Genomic DNA, 21,076 nt, shown 5'->3' with positions numbered 1-21,076 from the left:
AAAAAAAGCCAATTCTAGAAACTAGAGCTGTTGGATGGATGGACGGGTGTCCAGAAATGGAGGGTGAGAGAAGAGAGTGTTTCTCTTATATTTTGTTAAGCATTGGGAGCAATTATAGGATCAATGGAAAGATTTCAAGTGTTTTAGACACACAAAAGCCAACAAAGTCTCCTGGTATTTTAAAACCAAAATCACCAAGCTTAGTCTCCTTGTAAGAACCTTAGTGTCACTTCAGGACCCAGGAGAGACAAACGCCGCAGGCATCCCTACCAAACCTTAGAGGCTGTTAAAAACTCCACTCAAGGGAGCTCTTACTGTAAGAGGCTGACCTATGTTGCACCTGAGCCCTGCCACTCTTGCTAAGGAGGCTCTGGACAGCAGTACTCAGCCCTAGCTCCACCCACGTTCTTCTGGGCCCACCTGTTGCTGGAGGAGTCCTGGTTTCCTTAAATTTTCGGTGAAGTTAGCTCGAGTTGAACAGGGGAGAGGGCAGAAGCACGTGACATGAAAGCACACTATTGGTGGAAGTCTCTGTTGGCTGCTTAGCAGCTCACTTTTCTGTGAGTTAGATGAGTCAGTTCCCTGTTCTAAGAATCAATCCACTAAATTATTTTTCATCACACATGCCTTATTAGTGATAGCTTCAGGCAAAGCAGCCAAGAGACGAACCAAGACGATGTTTGTCTGGGGAAACTATACTTTTCTAATCTACTTTCAGGGATGCACAGGGGAACCATTGGTTATTTGGGAGTCTCCAAACTCTGCCCTACACATGCAAAGTTCTGTCTTCCTAGTGTTGCGCATGTGACAATATTGTCTACGTGTCATCAAGTCCCAGTCAGCTTGATGGAACTGGAGTAACTTGGGCTGTCACAACCAAACAGCACAGACTTTGGTGGTTTTAATGACAGAAATTTATTCACTGTTGAAGAGGTGAAAAATCCAAGGCAATGGTGCCAGTAGGGCTGGTTTCTGGTGAGGCCCCACTTCTTGGGTTGCAGATGAGTACATTCTCTCTGGGCTCTTGCATGACTTTATCTGTGGGTGCTCTGCAGTGGCGGGTAGGGTGAAAGGAGAAAGAGGCACACAGAAGGAGAGAGAGAGATGTAGGCTCTCTTTCTCTTCCTTCCAAGACATCAGTCCTGTTGGGCATCAATTAACCTGAATTACCTTTTTCAGGGTCCCGTGAGGGCACTGTGTACACTGTCAAATTGGGAATTAGAGCTTCAGCAGGATTTTTTTTAATTTTTTTTTGGCGGGGGCAGGAACAATTCAGTCCATGGCAAATGATAAATATTGATTAGTACATATTAATCTGGATATGCACAGGGCATTCATATCATTCATATCATGTGTTAATAATACTAGGTAATCGTGTAGACTAAATTAATTAATGAAATAAGCTAATTGAAATTTAGCAGATATCAGTCCATGCCATAGACAAATGGAACAGGAGATGTTTCATAGTATTATTGTTAGTAGTTTTATTAGTAATGTTAGTATTAGTATTTTGCACATGGAAAAACTGATTTGGAATCTTGACTTTACCACCCATTGGTTATGGGAACTGGGGGCACTAGTTTATCCACTCTGAACCAAACATCTTTGCTATGAACGAGGGTTAATGCAAGGATTACATGGGGAATTTTAGTATAGCACCTGACATGTAATATACACTCAGACAAGGAACTGAGTAAATCAACACAATGATTTGTCATTATAGTTATGCTAATATCAATATCAAAACTGAATTAAACTCATTAGCCAGTGGATATTTATCAGAATTCTCTGGTAAGTTAAATGTTTTATATTCTTCTGACTTCCAAGTTGGAATCTGGGGGACTGTATTCAAAGCAATGCTGTTTTCTGTGGTGATATCTAAGCACTCCAAGCCTTCTAACTTGTCTTGGGTTCAGATATTGGCACTAGTCACAATCTCCCAGTGGAGGCCAGGTACTCGGGTACCATTAGGAGGCAACACTAGGAGGGAAAGGTGCCAGTCCATGGGCAGCATATAGCTGGACACACTGATTATCTTTGAAGATGGTACCTACAAATCACCTTAGTTATGCCCTGGTTCACGTGTAGCCTGCTTAGGGTGAAAACACTACCCCCAAGCATAGAGCAGGGTTTGCTTATAAATGTGAGTGGAGATGGAGTTTCTGCTTTTAGCTATAAACATTCTATTTTTTGGCAACAACAGCTTCAGGGTATTGTAGATCTTATGAGCAAAGCAGTAGGAGATTTTGTTGTAATTATTTTCTAATTACTGCTCCTCACATAGCATTTGACATTTATAAGCAATTCAGTTATTTCCTAAACTTGATTTTATGGATTTTTCTAGGTTTGGCATTGCCCTTGCTTCTTGGCACAGTATGCTGTTACTATTTTTAAAAATAGGCATGACAGTGAAGATACTGAAATGGAAATACAGAGCCAAAACAGGGTTTGCGTTCAACTGGAAGAACCTAGAAGCTGACATTCCAATGTCAGTGGGTTCTTCTACTCTTCTTTTCTACAACATAAGCTTTGCTTTTAAAACCTAAGTTGCTGCTATCACATTAAGCAGTATCAATTTAATTCCCATCACAGTGAATATTAATAAGTAATTTCACTTGCCTCCTAATGACTTTGTTCTTGCAAATATTCCTTTAAAATTATGCCAATCCAAACACTTATTTCCAATCTTCCTCTTAGAACATTGAGGAGCAAGAGAAATATTAGGTAAGAGAATGTTAGTTGTCATTAGATAAAAGGAATGAAAATATGTTATTAACTTCTAAGTTGCTGTTTTGGTCTAGAAGTCCATATTTGATTTCTCTCAGGCTAAACTTCATTTAACTTTCATCCTTCCAAGTGGCATAATTGTTTTCGTAGTAACTGTTCTATACCTATTTTTTCTTCTCCTATACCTAAAAAAAAATAATTTAAATAAGGATTGTATCTAAGCTTACAGGTTTCACACTCAGGGAATATACCTTCTAATGGGAAAAGGATAAGTATCAGATCCTTTGAAATATATACAGTGAAAATTTGGCTATTCTCTCTCTTTTTTTTTTTTTTTTTTTGTAAGAGAGACCAAGAAAAATGCTGTCAACAATAATGTTAAATTCGGAAGTGTGAAGTTGTGCCAGCGGGTATTTTAGAGAGGCTGATGCTATACTTGGGAATTTGTCAGATACATCAATAACGTTTCATAGCACATTTGGCTGTGTGCAAAAAGCAGATACCGAATTTCTCCATCCCTCTTGGGGAATAAACACCCCCTATTTTGAAATGTATTGGGGTGACTTCCTCCATTCTCTTCTTCTGTTTATTTTTATGGGGCTCTTTAAGGAAGTACCTAAGCTTTTTTGAAAATATCATATCTTAGCTCACACCATGAGGGTTTGTTTACCACAGGAATATTAGTTGTGCTCCTAGAAATAATGAAAAAAAAATATTTCACCAGGGCAATTGGACAGCTAATCTTACTGGTTAAACCGGCTGCTGGCTGACTGCCAGTGGGTACAATGAAAAGATTCTCCAATTAGCTGTCCATTAAAAAGCCACTCAACTCTCTCTCCTATCACCTACCATGTTCCAGGGACTTTGGTGAGAACAAGGAGAAAGTGCGAGGGTAGCTGCTGATACATGGTTATGTCTGCGGTGAAAACATGCCCACCAAGAAAGACTTTCTGTTGTTCCTAAAGACTCAACACTTTGGTGTGCAGAAGGACCTCGGAGGATTATGACGTCTAGAAGAAGTTCTTGCAGAAGAACTCAGCCAAGTCGAGTCAGATCCTAATTGCCATGTGTTTCCGCTGCCCCAGCGTCCTGTGGCCGTCTCTGATTCCTCTGCTGTGGCAGTTTGAGAAGCATTGTTCACACTTAGCTGTTTGTGGTCTGCCAACCATTGCCCAAACAGAAGAGGAGCAGCACCTGTCATCTCCCCAGACCCAGTGACTCCAGTATTTCAAAGAGTTTATTTTTTAAGGGGAGGTCATTTTGGTCCCCTTAACACTCAGCAAGAGCCCTTGATTTGAAGCTGTAGACACTACCTTCAGCGAGAAAGCCCCATGGCATCGTCATGCTGGGAACCAGGAGAGCAAGGGGGCCTGGTTGCCCCATCCCAGCGTGGCAGGGGAGAGGCTGGGAGATGTCAGCTCCTGGCACGGCAGCCACAGCCTCGTCGCTAGCAGTGATTGCCATGTACTGATGCTTGGCCCATCTGAAGTCCTCCAAGAACTCCTTCACTATTGTCGTCCTTATTTCACCGAGAAGATTCGCACCTTGCCCACAGTAGGACGGTGAGTAGAGTGAGAGCCCGAAACACAGGATGCTCAGATTCCGAGCCCAGACTTCAGTTTCTCTGGCTATTGCCACCTCCTTCCAGAATTTGGCATTAAAAGGCCATGTTCCAGGTAAACGGTTAATGTTTTTTCCATGTTTATTTCATAATTATGACAACACATTTTATTCCTTTTATAATTTCATGGAATTTAGACAAATAAATGATAACCCTTAGTGTATAGCACATTAAAATCATTGGTCTATGTAGGCATCTGCTTTTATTTAATTAATTTAAGGTTATATGATGTCTGCTTGGGGACACCCAATTTAGGGATGAGGATGTTTACGATAGTTTGTAACTACTGAGTGATCCCACACTGATTCACCTCCCACCTCCAGTTGGACTTCAAGAGTAAACTCTATTATGAAATTCATATTTTTATGCTTCTTACCTTTTAAGAAGAATTTTATCTTACATATCATAAAATGTCTTAAATCTTCACATGTTTCTGAGGTATAAATACTGTCATATTGCATATGATTTTCCAGTGATGCACATATAAATACAGGTATAGTTCATAGTTTCGCTTTGGTAAAATATATAATTCTAACTGTAGTACAACTTATTTATCCATTCTCCTTTCAGTAGATATTTAGACTATTTCCAGGCTTTATTGTTTTAAGGAAATGGCAGTGTGAATATTCTTGTATTTCTTCTAGTGTGCATATATCTCCTTAGGTATAAATATGAGAAAAAATTTAAACTTCTTATCTTATTAAAATTAAGTGGTAGCTCATTGTGTTCTTGGTATGAATTTCCCTAATAGCTAAGAAGATAAAAACTTCCTCTTATTTTTATTGGCTTCATGCATTCGCTTTTAGGATAAATGTTATCTATTCCCCTGCTTCTTCTAAGCTGTCTTTTTTCTTATTAATTTGAAGGAATTCAACACATGGTCTGTAAGTCACCCTATGTTGGTTATTTTATTGCAAAATTGTTGTAGTTAGTATTGCTTTCTTTTCGTAGTTTTTGATAAACAGGTATGGTAGTTTAATTTGTCCATCATATTTTATGGTTAGTGATTGTTGTAGCTTATTTAAGACAGAGTATAAGATTGGATATGAATTCCAATTGAATTGAATTGAAGTTTTTCTTCTTACATTTAAATCTTTAGTTCGTATAGAGTTATTTTTACATAAGCAATAAGGGAAGGGCACATTTTGCTTTTCCCCATCACCACTGAGTATAAATCCTAGATCTACTTATTGAATAGTGTGTATTTTTCCCATTGAGCTATCATGATATCCTTGACCATGCTAATAGTCCTTTTATATAAGAGACTATTTGGGACTTTCTAGTCTCTTGCACTAGTAAATTTATCTGCCTCTTAATCTGTTCCATAAGTACTTAATTATTATGATTTTACTATAAGACTAGCTATGTTGTGGGAAGTCCCTACTTAATTTTTAAAAAGATATATATTGGTAATGCTTAGCTATTTGCTTTTTCCATATAATTGTAGAAAAAGAATGGCAAATTTCATGGAAAACAAAGCAGAGATTTTAATTAGAGTTACTATGAGTTTTTGGGACAGTTTATGAAAATTGACATCTTTCATATATCACTTTCTTCTACGTGAACATGGGCCATCTTTCCATTTGTTTGGAGCTTCTGTAATTTCTTTAAGTTAAATTTTATTCTTTATCAAGAGCTTATAACTATTTTGTTATGTATATGCATAGATACTTTATTATTTTATTGCTTAAATAAATGGTGTTATTTTAAATTATACTTTGTGCAGTTTTTCTGTTGTACTTGAGAAATGTACTTGACCTTATTTTTGTATATTTTGGTTTATATTATATCCAGATATTGATCCATACTAATACGGATCCATACTATTATTGCTGATCCATGTAATTATGTAATGATACCTGAACTTCAATATGGGATGGCGTTGTTGCAAGCAGTGGTTTAACCCACTACGCCACAACATCGGTCCCTATTTGACTTTGAATTGTCTGTAGAAATTTCTTTGTAGTAGGTTAGTGGGGCCCATCTCCCCCAGTATTTATTTAATTATAAATGTGTTTATTTTGACCTCTGATGGCTCCATTGGGAATACATCGTAAAAAGACAAGCATTGTAGTTAGTAAACCGGTTCAAACGCTTGCGCAGGCGCCCGGCAAAGGAAGCTGGCGGATGGCAGAGTTTGGCTGCAGTGGAGCTGGGGAGGAGTTTATCTGATCTCGACGCGGTTTCAAGGTGCAGCCAACAACAGTTCTTCTTCGGATTCAGGGTTTGAGAGAAGGGATGAACTTGACAGGGAATCAAGGGTCTTGGGTAACCTGAAAGATGGATTTGCTACTACTGAAGATGGGGGGGTCATTTGGAGGAACAGATAGGATTTTGGTTTGGGACATCTTCATGCCATATTTACTAAGCAGAAACAGGAATGCTGCACGTGTGAGTGTGGCGTTAAAGAGAGCTCTGCGTTTTTCAGTCATACACATAGACGACATTTAAAGCAAGGAAACTGGATGAGGTCACCATGGAGAGAAAGGGGTGGAGAACTGAGTCTTGGGAGACTCCAGTGAGGAGAGGTAGAAAGAGGGTGGTGCTGGTGGTGGGGGATCAGCAAAGGATACAGAATCAGTAGCCAGTGGGATAGAGGGGGAAGAGAAGAGTAGCATGGTCCCAGAACCCAAGTGAAGGCACAGTACAGGGACAAAGTTTCAGTCATCGCTTTCTCAAGATACAGATGTAAAAGGTGTGTGGAAGACAGAAATGATCACTGATTTAATGTGGAAGAAATTATACTCAAGGGAATTGTACTCACATTAGAGAAAACTGTTACAAAGGGTTTTCATGCTGAAGGCAAGAGAAAGGATTTAGAATCTGGAAGGTAAGTACTACATGGGGTTGACAGCGTGGTAGCCACTGGACACAAGTAACCGCTCAGTAATTGAGATAGGAACAGTTTGAACTAAAATGTGATGGAAGTATAAAACAGACACAAGATTTCAAAAATTTTTATCAAACCAAAGTAAACTATCTCAATTATTTTTAAACTGATTATATGTTGAAATGATAACATTTTGGATCCATTACACTAAAAATATAAAAGATACCTACAATATTCATTGAAAATGGGTGTTATGGAAAAAATACGAAAATATTTCAAAATACATCATATCAAAGTAAGCTTGTATTTTTAAAATTTTTTATTTATTATATTTGAGAGATACACAGAGAGAAGGAGAGAGAGAGAGAGAGAGAGAGAGAGAGAGATAAATGTCCTACCTGCTGACCTGCTCCACAAGTGCCTGCACCAACAGGGGTAGGCCAGCCGAAGTTGGTAGCCAAGAACTCAGTCCAGGTCTTCCACATGGGTGACAGTGAGCCAGCTATTTGAAGTTATCACCTAATGCTTCCCAGGGGGTGCATCAGCAGAACGTGGGTAGTTGGAAGCTGGAGCAAAGCCAGGACTCAACCCGCCACTCCAGTATGGCCTGTGGTGTTGCAAGTGATATCTTAGTTTCTACACTCTAAATTCCCAGCTCACACTTATCGTACACATTTTGGAGTTCCTTCTTATATTATTAACATTAAGTTCTCCTTTTTAAGGTTTATTTTTAAATGTGTATACTAGAAAATTTAAAGTTACATTGTGGTTTACTTTATATTTTTACTGAAATTCAAATACACTAGAACTATAAACACTTAATATGTAGGAGGTTGTGCATAAAAACATTCTCTGGGACCATAGTGGTACAGAAAGTTAATTTGCTACTTGGTACACCAAGAGCTTGGGTTCCTTTCCCACCTACATTTACAAACCAACTTCTCCTTAAAGCACACCCTGGGAGGCAGAAGATAATGACTCACATATTTGTTCTCCATCACTGATGTGGGAGGCCCTTAGGGAGTTACGGGCTCCTGATTTTGGCTAATTCCAACCCCAGATGTTGCAGGCATTTGAGGAGTGAACCCCAAATGGGTGGAAGATGGATCTTTCTCCCCGCCACCTCCTCTCTCCCGCTCTGCCATTCAAATAAATAAAAATAAAAAAAACACAAACTGTAGAGCATATTAATTTGTAAATTATTGAAGATTATCAAATGGAAGCCTTCAGGATAGTGAAGGTATTTGAAGCAAAGCTGATCATTTAAAACCAGCCACGGTGGAAAGGGTCTCCTTTCAGACACTTGGAATGTTTGCTTCAAAGCTATGAGGAAGATTTTGGATCATTTCCTCAAAGGTCTCACTAAAGTTGGTAGAATTTAAAAATAGTGTGTTAATTGCTATAGATTTTCATAGATATTGAGTCCATCTGAGTCCATGATTGCATAAATATGAAATAGCTAATAAGATGTCTGAATGTTTTGCATCTTTGATATTTTGAAATTAATTTTATTTCATGGTTCTTCAAGCATGAAATGAAAGCAATTTTCATGGAAAACTGCTTGATCTAGTTATTATCTGACCATTTGTATTCTCACACGATATTTGATGAATCGGTGTTAACGATACGGCTTCATCCTTTCCTGGTAATTACATAATTACTAGGGATGCAGGAATCCAGCTGTGTTTGGGTTTCACTGAACATCTTGAACTGTCATTCCAACATTTTGAGTAAAATTTTAAAAAAGCGATTTTATCAAAGATGGTTTAAAATGTTAAACACACATACTTTTCAGAAGAAATTTAATCCATTTACCATTCCCTCCTGAAAGCTTTTGTTAAGTGAGGACTCTGTGAAGTTCAAGAAGCCGGATGTGCCGTGTAACGAGCTCTGTCTCTACTCACTTCATTTCCCATCATCCAACAGTCATCTTTGCAGAACAAGTGCATTTTCAAGCATTGGTCTTAACCCTAAAAGCTCTACAGTATTTCAGTTGTTTCTGATTGTGTTTAACACAAGTGTTTCCTTAGTATCGTGAAAGCATTTTGGTTGGTTATCACTGGCTAAAACACCTTCTGATTTTGTGTAATTACTCTTTCACCAACATTGAATTGTGATAATGTGCTTGCTAATTGGCTACATTGTAGACTGCTTTTAATTTACTAAAGTAGACAATCACAATAGCAAAGCCTAGCATACGGCAGGCACTTAATTAATATGTTTCAAAATAATCAATTAACTAATAATGTGTATTTGTTTTAAATTCCATTTGTGATGACTGCTTTATAGAGCAAAAACTGCACTAATCCCTTTTCAATACTTTCCTATTGCTCATGTCTATAATAAAATGTATTTATGTAAAATAAAAAAAATTCAGTGGCTCAGTTCTTAACTTGAATGAGACACTGATTAATATTTTACATTTATGGAAGTGTTACAAATAATAATCAGAATACTGTATAAACACATGTATAAAATATAATGTATAATACATTTGTAATAAATATACTTAATATTTATACTATACATAAACATGCATATATTATATACATATGATACCAAATATGCTTTTATTAGTGTATTAAATATTTTACTGCAATGTGTGTTATATATGTTATATAACTGTATATATATTCTTTTTTTATAAATTCTTATTTTTTTAATTTTTTTAAATTTTTTTGGCAGGCAGAGTGGACAGTGAGAGAGACAGAAAGGTCTTCCTTTGCCGTTGGTTCACCCTCCAATGGCCGCTGAGGCCGGCACACTGCGGCCAGCGCACCGCGCTGATCTGATGGCAGGAGCCAGGTGCTTCTCCTGGTCTCCCATGGGGTGCAGGGCCCAAGCACTTGGGCCATCCTCCACTGCACTCCCGGGCCACAGCAGAGAGCTGGCCTGGAAGAGGGGCAACCAGGACAGAATCCGGCGCCCCGACCGGGACTAGAACCTGGTGTGCCGGCACTGCAAGGCGGAGGATTAGCCTAGTGAGCCGCGGCGCTGGCCTTGTATATATATTCTGACACTATTTCATTTGCTTTTCACAGTGATACCATGAGAAAACCTGATTTTCTAGAGGAAATGCAGAAGGAGGACTGCTGCCTTGAGGTGGTAAATAATTTTTATATCAATAACATCTGTAGTCTACTTCAAGTTGAGGTATATATGTATATATTTTTATATATATTTATTTATATTTACAGGAAGAGTTACAGAGAGAGAAAGAGAGGGAGAGAAAGAGAGAGAGAGAGAATATTCCATCTGCTGGTTCACTCTCCAAGTGGCCACAACACCTGGGGCTAGACCGGGCCAAAGCCAGGAGCCAGGAGCCAGGAACCAGGAGCTTCTTCCAGGGCTCCCACTTGGATGCAGGATCCCAAGCACTTGGGCCATCTTCCACTGCTTTCTCAGGCCATAGCAGGCAGTTGGATCAGAAGTGGAGCAGCTGGGACATAAACCAGTTCCCACATGGGGTGCTGACATCGCAGGAGGCAGCTTAACCTGCTAAGCCACAGTGCTGCCCCAAGATGAGGTATATTAATGCACAGCTTTGCTTGCTTCCTTTCACACAGTCAAGAATAGGCATTTTCTAGGCCTGATCTAGTTTTTGCAGGGAAATTGCTCAATAAAAGGGTACTTGAAAAAGTGTGTGCACAAACGGAATTAAAAGATGTTTAATTTGGAACTAAAACTTTTGAAATACATAGTTTTTTTTTCATAATATGCACATTCTGTGACCCTGTAAAGACCCCTCATATGCACAGATTTCAACATTTCTTGCAATAGAATAAACTTACATTGTAATCACATTTTCAGTTAACCTTTTGAAGTATCCTTGTAGCAAGATTTATTAAGCACAAGGAGTAGGAGATGAAGGGTCCAGAGAAGTTTCTGGAAATCACTCACTTATTTCCCCCAGCACTGAGCATTCTCGGCTCTTCGTCTTCCTTTAAAATCTCTGTCTAGTTTCTCCCAAATCACAAGATAATTTTGTTGGTGTAACAGGTGTCTGTGCTTCCATTACTTCACTCTAGAGTTAACAAGGAGATGGAGAGGAACTTTAAGGTCATACATAAACAAACTACAGTCATGTGTATCGTATTTTGTTTTGTTGGTGTCAAGGAGTACAAAATAATCAATTTGCAGGTACTCCATATATTTTTTTTTACCCAACTTCAGCTATCTTAAGGACTGTCAATGAACTCCCAGATTGGTGTCCATATTACCAGAAATTTCAGCTGATGGATCTGTTTATAAGGTCACATTCATGGAGGGTAGATATTCATAGAAAAAGAATTCCTCATTTTCCTTCAGAGTCTGTGAATTATATCCTTAAGTGTGCACTCACAGTCCCAATTTCTCTTAATCGAACTTTCGCTCCAATTCATGAAAAGATTCATTACAACACATTTCTTTCTGTGGAAAGTGTGCTCAGAGACATAGACCTGGCATACCTTTTCTTAAATAAAAGGGTGAACAAGCAGGGAGTGAATGTGGATGGGTGCAGTGACTCTGTATTCGTTGTGGGACTGTGAAACTCATCTCTTTCTGAAAATTGCTAGAACCTCGGCTTGTGTACAACCATGTGCATTTTATGTACATGTGTGTAGCGTGTAGCAAGGCCTGGAGTCACGAACAAATGGTTCAGGGATGTGAGCAGTTTCTGCCAGCACCTGGCCTCGTTTTCTGTGTACATAGTACAACAGATACTGCTGATCTATTTGACATCTCTGCCTAAAACTGAGATTCTGTTAATTTACTCCAGATTACCTGCTGGAGACAGAGAAACTGGCTATTCTGTTACTTCCGGGAGATCTGAATTCCAGCGGACTTCCATAGCAGGTCAATAACATCTTGTTTTGTCTTGGCAACAGTTCACGACTCCTCCCTCAAGCTTTGCTAGAGTGTAAGCAATGACTTGTTTCTGCTAAGGGTTCCTCCACAACTTGGAAGGGAGCTGGCACCTCTTTCCCAGCCACCTTAACCTTTCCTTGGGTAAAACACTCACATAGGAATTAAACATTCATCACTGGCCACACACACACCAATCATGCTGTTTTGCTTTTTTAAAATTCACTCTTCCCTGGGCTTTTACTTTTTTCTTTTGTTTTGTTTTGTTTTCAGTTGGGAACTGCCCAACCCCACTTTGCTAAGCTGAAACTAACCTTTCCACTCGGCAAAAAGGGCATCTTTGCCTAAGCAGATGGTGATGTGCACTGGTGTGTGCAATTTATTTCCATGTCACTGAGCATTACAGACTTTGCAGAAGCAGTTTCAAATATATTTTAAAATAAAATATGATGCATTGGGTTATGGTCTGTGTGGATTATTTTAAAGGCAGGTGTGCCCCTCTCTTCTTGCTTTAAGAGCTAACGGTAGGTAAGCAACCCAAGTCGTACTTGCAAAGTCATGATTCACCATTTGGGAAGGGATAGGGGCTAAAATTTAGCTTCACCAGCATAACAGCTTCAATCAACTTCCAGCCATGTCGCTGACATCAATCAGTGAAATAGAAAGGCATGGTGACAGAACCTTCTCCTAAGAAAACGTTCGTTACCCATCACATCATATGATATATTAGAAAAGAAATTGTCAAAAGCTTCACCAGATGAAATCAACATCTGAGATTTCTGGGCCTGTCTCTGCCATTACTCAGACACTTAATTTCTCTGGACTTTAGTTCTAGCACATAAAATACAGGGTTCCATTTATATTAGCACTTCGGAGAATAAACTTCTCAAAAACTCTTTCTTCAAGATCCACAGTGAAGAATTCCATGATCAAATAAGTTCAGAAAGCATAAACACTGTCACATTAAGGAGTTCATGGATAATTTTACAAAAGTCCAGCAGCAGAGAAAACATACAATGCTGTTTAATTCTGTGTTTCTAAATTTTCTTTGACCATGAAATATTTTACCTATTAAATGCTGAGATATAGCTTGATGATAACTTTTACAATTTTTTTTTTTTTTTGACAGGCAGAGTGGACAGTGAGAGAGAGAGACAGAGAGAAAGGTCTTCCTTTGCCGTTGGTTCACCCTCCAATGGCCGCCGCGGCCGGCGCGTTGCGGCCAGCGCACCGCGCTGATCCGACGGCAGGAGCCAGGAGCCAGGTGCTTTTCCTGGTCTCCCATGGGGTGCAGGGCCCAAGCACCTGGGCCATCCTCCACTGCACTCCCTGGCCACAGCAGAGGGCTGGCCTGGAAGAGGGGCAACCGGGACAGAATCCGGCGCCCCGACCGGGACTAGAACCCGGTGTGCCGGCGCCGCTAGGCGGAGGATTAGCCTAGTGAGCCGCGGCGCCGGCCGATGATAACTTTTAAAATAATTCCTAAAAGCCCATCCATCTAAACCTTAAGGGCATTTACATTTTGCTGAGTAATATTTATTGTATACTCGAACTGTTGAATTAATATAATCTATTTTATGATTTTAGTTTTACTGCCTAATGTATTACATATCCCATATCTCATAAAGGAGTGGAAAGTAGCCCTGATATAATTAGCAAAATCTGGTCTTCAGATTTTATGACAGTGTTCCTTGTCTTCGTGATATATATTTTTAATCTCTTTGAGTTTTCAGTTAACGTACTATTTTAAACTCACATAACTCACAACCACTGTGTTTACAGTCAGTTTTATTATTCCACCCTTAAACATCAAAAGAACTTGAAATCCAGTAAATACCTGTTAAAGTTAGAACTCAAAGTGCAAATTCACTGCTTTCTGGATTGAGTTACTGGACTTTTTTTATTTGAAATTCAGAGTTACAGAGAGAGAGGGAGAGACAGAGATCTTCTGTCCATTGGTTTTCTCCCCAAATGGCCAAAACTGCTGGGGCTGGGCCAGGATGAAGCCAGGAGCCAGGAATTCCATCTGGGTCTCCCATGTGGGTCACAGGGGCCCAAGTACTTGAGCCATCTTCCACTGCTTTCCCAGACCGTCAGCAGGGAGTTGGATAGGAAGTGGAGCAGCTGGGACAGGAACCTGTACCCATATGGGACGCTAGTGTTGCAGGTGGCAGGTTTACCTGCTAAGCCACTGCATTGCTTTTTATACTATGATTACCAGAATCCAAACATTTAAAAACAAAGCAATAAATATCGTTTACTGATAGTTTCAGACAAAACAATGTGATGCTTGGGTTCATGGACATTTAGAGTTGAGATGGTAAGGTTTGGGGGGTATGAGGAGCTGAGGACATATTGTGTTATAACTGGTAATTCCTATAGATATATGGCAAAAAGAATATTTGGAACCCAAATGATACCATATGCCATATGAATTTGTCACCTTGAATTGATTCTTTGATTCTGGCAATAATTTGGCAGCTTCCACACTGTGGATGCCATATGTTGGTGGTCTCACTGCTGTGTGCCAAGTCAGCTTCATAATTGGTTCATGCTATGGGAAGTAGCCTCACCACATTCTTTATTTCTCATACTATTGGAGCCTCCTTACCCTACTGTGTGCCGTGTCTCTGGAGATTGCCACCCAATTATTCTGCAATGGAGAATGAACGCACAGAGAATATCAAAGGTACTTTTCATACATGTTTCAGAAAATACGTGTTTCAGAAAATACCCACTTAAGAGACAAAGATTGCCTAATCTATGAGTATTCTTTAATGTTATGCTAATTCTAAATTTCCCTGTGGAATCACAATATAAAGATCTAACTTTTGCTGAATACTTCCATGTCCTGGGTAAAGCACTAATCACTTCCTGTGCATTTTCTTGTCTTAATTTTTAAGACGTGATGGGATTGCTTTACAAATAAGGAATATGAGGCTCAAGTCATTCACAGTAGGAAATCAACTCTCTACTCTGTGCTACAAAGCTCTACCATCTCTTATTTGCCTTGTTGTGGTTTATCTTCAGAACAGGAAGCTTTGTAGCTACTCCAATAAGACCAAATACATTTTTCAGTCATCTGACTGTTATTGGTTGAAGATTCTCCATGCTGAACATTCAGCTCACAAAATAATAACATCATCATCAACAAATAAATATTTACATAAATATTTAAGAATATGGAAGCTTTTATTAGCTAAAAAGCCAGTGTTTTTTTTTTTTTTTTTTTTTTTTTGACAGGCAGAGTGGACAGTGAGAGAGAGAGACAGAGAGAAAGGTCTTCCTTCCATTGGTTCACTCCCCAAGTGGCCGCTTCGGCTGGCGTGTTGCAGCCAGCGCACTGCGCCGATCCGAAGCCAGGAGCCAGGTGCTTCCTCCTGGTCTCCCATGGGGTGCAGGGCCCAAGCACTTGGGCCATCCTCCACTGCCTTCTCGGGCCACAGCAGAGAGCTGGACTGGAAGAGGAGCGACTGGGACAGAATCCGGTGCCCCAACCAGGACTAGAACCCGGGGTGCCAGTGCCGCAGGTGGAGGACTAGCCTATTGAGCCATGATGCCGGCCTAAAAAGCCAGTATTAACTCAAGTAAATGAAACTATAAAACTTCCTTTTCTCCTTTATCGAATGCATGATGAGAGGTATATACAAATTAAAATGCTCTAGTAAGTCTATTGATTCTGCTTATCAACATTACACTTACAGTTTAGCCTTAATTGTTTAAATGAGTCTATGAATAGATTTAGACAGATGGCTTATTCTTCCTCTGAATGTCAATATTTTCCTGGTACAAGTTGACATGAGTGTATAACCACAGGTGCCAAGTAGGAATTTTCTCATATATTATGGTTAAGGCCAACAGTCTGCAGTACAATATTACAAAAACTCCTGTGGCAATTAACCCCATTCACACAAAACTAGTTTCTGGGAAGGAATGATGGTTTTATCATTGTCACCTGTGCCAACTGGGTAAAGGCCCCACTATGTCTTGGAGCTCTCGGACTATGTTTGTAAGCTCCGTAAGTTCCAGGCACTGCTGTGCTTGCTATGTGGGACCTTGAGACTACCGTATTTGCATTTCGGTGCTGCAGGCCCATTGTTGCCCATGCATAATCGCCAGGATGACCCATGCTTTTCCTGTGGAACCTGAACAAACTATCTTAACTCCCCTGCAACTCTGGAACTGTGACTGAGTACTAAGTTTCTCAGAGTCAACAGAAACCATCTTGTGGGAACTACAGCTCCAGGCCAGCACCTGCCTGTTCACAAGCCCCAGCATAACATGTCATTATGATGTGGGACTGGGGCAAGGTCTCTTACTTCCCCCAGTGCTGGGATTTCAGTGCTTTAAGCCCCAGCACCACCCTGCACACCCAGCAGGACTTGGGGAAGGTCCAGTCCACATCACACAGCTCAGGGGTCACAGCCATTGATGCCACAAGCCCAAGCATCTCTCAAGTTAGCCTGATGGGACAAGGGGATGACTACCTCTGGGTCTCACAACACCAGAAATGTGGATATTGCTATCACAAACCCCAGAGTGACCAACATCCCAGTGTCTGGGGCCTGAATAAACGCATCTTTGAAAACCCACATCCACTTCAAAATCTTATTGCTTCTCCATGAACTGCCACATACTAGACAGTGACTGCACTCATAGATACTGCTGGAATGATTACATCTGAAGAAAACATGCAGAAGTTACACTTCTAGGCTCACCTAATACCAAAGCCAAGGCAATTGCCGAACTGACACTCCTAGTCCATCTGAACAAAAAACGCATTTTGAAATGACAGCTGCTCCGTAAAGGAGGAACTGTTACACCAGATGTGCCAACGTCAATGCAGGGACACAGAAAACAGGAAGAAGCGAGAAAGCATGGCACCTGCAAAAGAACACAATAGATTCTAATTTGAAGGAAATCTACGAAATGTCTGGAAAAATTTTCAAAGTAATGATCTTAAGGAAATTCAATGAGATACAAGAGAATACAGATAAATGCTTCAAAGAAATAAGGAAAAAAGTGCGAATCTCAACGGAGAAATTTCTAAGAATCAATGAGAAAATTTGGAACTGAAAATTTGGATCAATGAAATAAAGAAACACATTTGAGATTTTCAGCAACAGAATAAAGAATTTCTGATCCTGAGGACAAGACCGTTGAAGCAGTCCAGTCAGACACAAGGAAATAGAAAAGAATGAACAAGAATGACCAAAGCCTATGATATAACACGGATACCATCAAGTGAACACATGTTCATACTATAAGGGTACCTGAAGGAGAAGAGAAGGAAAAAGGCATTGCGAACATATTTATAGAAACAATACTTGGAAACTTCAGAAGTCTTTTTAGAGATGTGCACCAAGATACAGGAATCTCAGCGGACCCCAACCAGACTAAAGCAAAACAAGAGCCGGCGCCGCGGCTCACTTGGCTAATCCTCCACCTTGCAGTGCCGGCACACCGGGTTCTAGTCCCGGTCGGGGTGCTGGATTCTGTCCCGGTTGCCCCTCTTCCAGGCCAGCTCTCTGCTGTGGCCAGGGAGTGCAGTGGAGGATGGCCCAAGTGCTTGGGCCCTGCACCCCATGGGAGACCAGGAGAAGTACCTGGCTCCTGCCATCATATCAGCGTGGTGCGCTGGCTGCAGCAGCCATTGGAGGGTGAACAAACGGAAAGAAGACCTTTCTCTCTGTCTCTCTCTCACTGTCCACTCTGCATGTCAAAAGCAATAAGAAAAAAAAAAAAAAAACAAGGAAAAGAAAAAAGCCCTCCAAGGCATGTTGTAGTCAAATAAAAAACTTCATACACCACAGTGAAGTGAAATTTATCCCAGGGATACAAGTATGGCACAAAATTCAATGAATTAAATGAATTAAATCAACAGGATGAAGAACAAAAACCACAGTTAAAAGTGTATACGATCACTCAACAGGTGCAGAACATCATTTCATAAAATTCAACATCCCTTCATAATAAAAACTCTCAACAAATTAAATATAGAAAGAGCACACCTCAAAATCAAAAAGCCTGTACATGACAGAGCCACAGCCGATACCATACTGATTTGGGAGAAAACGAAAGACCTCAGACAAGACAAAAATGTCCACTTTCACCACTCTTATTCAAAATAGTAATAGACGTATTAGCAAGAGTAATCAAGAGAAGAGAAAGAAGTAAGAGCATTTGAGTTGGAAAAGAGAAAGTCAAAACATCCATGTTTCCAGTTGACATGATTTTGCACATGGAGAAATCTAAGCACTCCACCAAAAAGCTGTTAGAACTGATAAATCAGTAAAGTTGTGGGACAGTTTTTTGCTGTGTTTGATGAAAAGTGGACAGTCATGGAGAAACGTGATTGGATAACAGGGCCTGACCTAATGGTGCTGAACTGGGAATTTACAAGAACTATTTGTCCACCTCTTTTTAGCCCGTATCTCAGGCTGCTTTCTCCAGCTATAGGGTGGGTAGTTCTTCATTGAGGGCCCTCAGGATTTGATCAGAGAATTCTTAGATTTGAATATCAGCTCCCAGGGAAAAGATGGGGGGAGGGAAGGCAGAAGGAGGAGGACAAAGAGAGTTGGGGATAGCATGTCCCGTTACTCTTTTGTTTTCCATTGCTGAAGTTGGTAATACTGGCAGGGGCAGCTGCCAGTGCCATCTTCTCTGAGCGTAAAACATTGTACTTCACCTAACATTCATGCTTCATATGCTCTCGAATTGGTCTTCAATATCACAAGTCAGGAAACACTGAACTAAACGACTTGAAGACCTTGAAAATGAAAAAAATAAAAATCTCCATGTCAATTTGCATGCCATTATTAGTGTTTATAAAACAATTAATTACTTAAACATGTCTATCTGAGCTAGTATTTAGCTCTAAGGGATCTATTTTTATTTTTTAAGCTGAATCATTTTATGAATTTGGAAAACTATGAACATCTGAATATAAAAGATAAAATAATTGAATAACTCATATTTCATGGGAAATATGCATTTCGTGCCTTAGTATTCTCAAAATATTAAAATGTTTCATTAGTAATAATTGTACATATTAATGAGATACAGCGTGATATTTTAATACACGTATAAATTGTGTACTTTTCAAAAAGCATGACCAATATTTCCCCTTCTTGGACATTACTTTGATTGGAGGCTTGGAGCTCTTGTCTTCTGCTTGCTTACAAAATATATCTATGTTACTGTGAACTGTAGTCTCCCATTGTGCCGTGTGACACAAGGAACTTAATCCTTCTATCTGACTCTGATTTCTTATCCGTCATCCACACTCATTCTCTCCCCTCAGCCCCTTCCAGCCTCTGGTAATCACCATTCTGTGTTCACATCATTTGGTTTAGCTCCCAGATACATGGAAGAACGTACAGTATTTGTCATTCTATGGTTGACTTATTTCACTGAGCATTCCTTTCAGTTCCATCATTCTGCTTCAAACGACAAGATTCCATTTTTTACAGCTGAAAATTGTGTATATATAGCACATTTTAAAAAAATCCACTCCTCCGATTGTAGACACCTTGGCAGATTCCATGTCTTGGGTATTGTGAACAGTGCTGCAGTCAACTTCGTGGAGCGGCTCTGATAAGATGCACCCACGTCTCTTGGATATATACCCAGGGGTACTGCTGGATCGTATGGGAGTTCTGTGTCTAGTGGTTTAGGAATCTCCACACTGTTTTCCGTAGCGGCTGTTCTAATTCCCATTCCCACCAGCAGGGTACACAAATTCCCCTTCTCTGCATCCTCTCTTGCATTTGTTACTGTCATTCCCATAGTCAGTCTAATAGGGGTGCGTTACTGGGGGAGAGTAGGTAGCTAGGGTAAGGACCTGGGGTCCCACAGCCCCAGCTGAACCACTGCGGGGACAGTGCCACGTGTCACCAGCTGACAGCTTCAAGCGATCTGTGTTTTACAGCTGGCCCACCTGCTTAGCCCACGTGACAACTCCCTTTCTGCACACTCTCCTAACGCCCTTGATCTGTGGACTGTCCAGGCCCTCCTTCTGTGTAAAGAAACCACAGGTCCACAATAGTGAAGAATATGCAAATAAAGATATTTTCTTTCAGCTCTGCAACTGACAAATACTAAAAAGTTTTAAAATGTAGTATTGTTGATTAGAGAAATGTCATATACTTCTGATAGGTGTAAATTTAGCTAGTATATGATTAGACATACATACCAAAATTCAGAAAAATTAATTCAAATATTACATTATTAGGAATTTATCCTTAAGGGCATGATACATATTTTAAAATGTTTCTTGCAGCTTTGTCAATTAAAATATTAGAAATAATCTCAGTATTTAAAAATAGGGAATTGTGGCTGATTCAGTCTGTTTTCTTGAAAATGAATTTTTGATGATGCGTCAGGGTGTTAAACATCTGAGAAAACATGTCCCTTGAAAAATATTTGGAGGAAGTTAATTTTATTTCTTCTTAATAATGTATTTATTTATTTGAAAGGCAGAGTGACTAGGAGGAGGAGGAGACAGGGCAGGAGGAGGAGAGAGAGAGAGAGAGAGAGAGAGAGAGAGAGAGAGAGAGAGAGAGATTTTCCAACATCTGAGGCTGGGCCAGGCTGAAGCTGGGAAGCCAGGATTTCCATCCATTTCTCCCACGTGGGTGGTAGGAATTCAGGTACTGGAGCAGTCATTTGCTGCTTCCCAAGTGCAATGGCAGGGCACTGGATCAGAAGTGCAGTCATCTCATCGGACTCCGATGTGAGATCCAGGGATTTCAGGTGGCTACTTAACCTGCTGCACCACCACACCTGCCCTGGGAATCTGTTTTCAAATGCGTATTCAATCTAGAAAGAGGGAGGGATCACTAGAAGTAAATTACTGTCTGTCCTAGGATGCTGTTCCGTGCAGATACTAGAAAGTGGCCCTGTGGAAGAACAGCTTCTCTGGTGGGATCCGAGGAACTTCCGTGATCCCATAAGGACACACGGAGGTCACTAGGGGAGGGGTCTGGATCTTTTGTTTATCTTCTTGTGCAAGGGGTCATTTTGATTTACCTTTCTGTGATTTTTTTTTCTGT

General features: G+C 40.1%; 2 long non-coding RNA genes across 2 annotated transcripts; one reads left to right on the top strand and one right to left on the bottom strand.

Annotated features, from left to right (window-relative positions):
- Nucleotides 1–902: 902 nt before the first annotated feature.
- On the bottom strand, nt 903–3,711 carry LOC138843407 (uncharacterized). Its single transcript, XR_011378091.1, has 3 exons — nt 3,577–3,711; nt 2,620–2,692; nt 903–1,049 (listed from the first exon to the last, which is right to left on the bottom strand). It is a non-coding gene; the product is annotated as an uncharacterized lncRNA (long non-coding RNA).
- Nucleotides 3,712–4,105: 394 nt separating this feature from the next.
- Nucleotides 4,106–20,490, top strand: LOC127485788 (uncharacterized). Its single transcript, XR_007912670.2, has 3 exons — nt 4,106–4,289; nt 10,220–10,280; nt 10,376–20,490. It is a non-coding gene; the product is annotated as an uncharacterized lncRNA (long non-coding RNA).
- Nucleotides 20,491–21,076: the final 586 nt, after the last annotated feature.

The sequence above is a fragment of the Oryctolagus cuniculus genome, chromosome 8 (assembly GCF_964237555.1).
Source record: "Oryctolagus cuniculus chromosome 8, mOryCun1.1, whole genome shotgun sequence".
Taxonomy (NCBI): domain Eukaryota; kingdom Metazoa; phylum Chordata; class Mammalia; order Lagomorpha; family Leporidae; genus Oryctolagus; species Oryctolagus cuniculus.
Note: the sequence above shows the minus strand (reverse complement) of the source record. Positions and strands in the feature narration are given on the sequence as shown.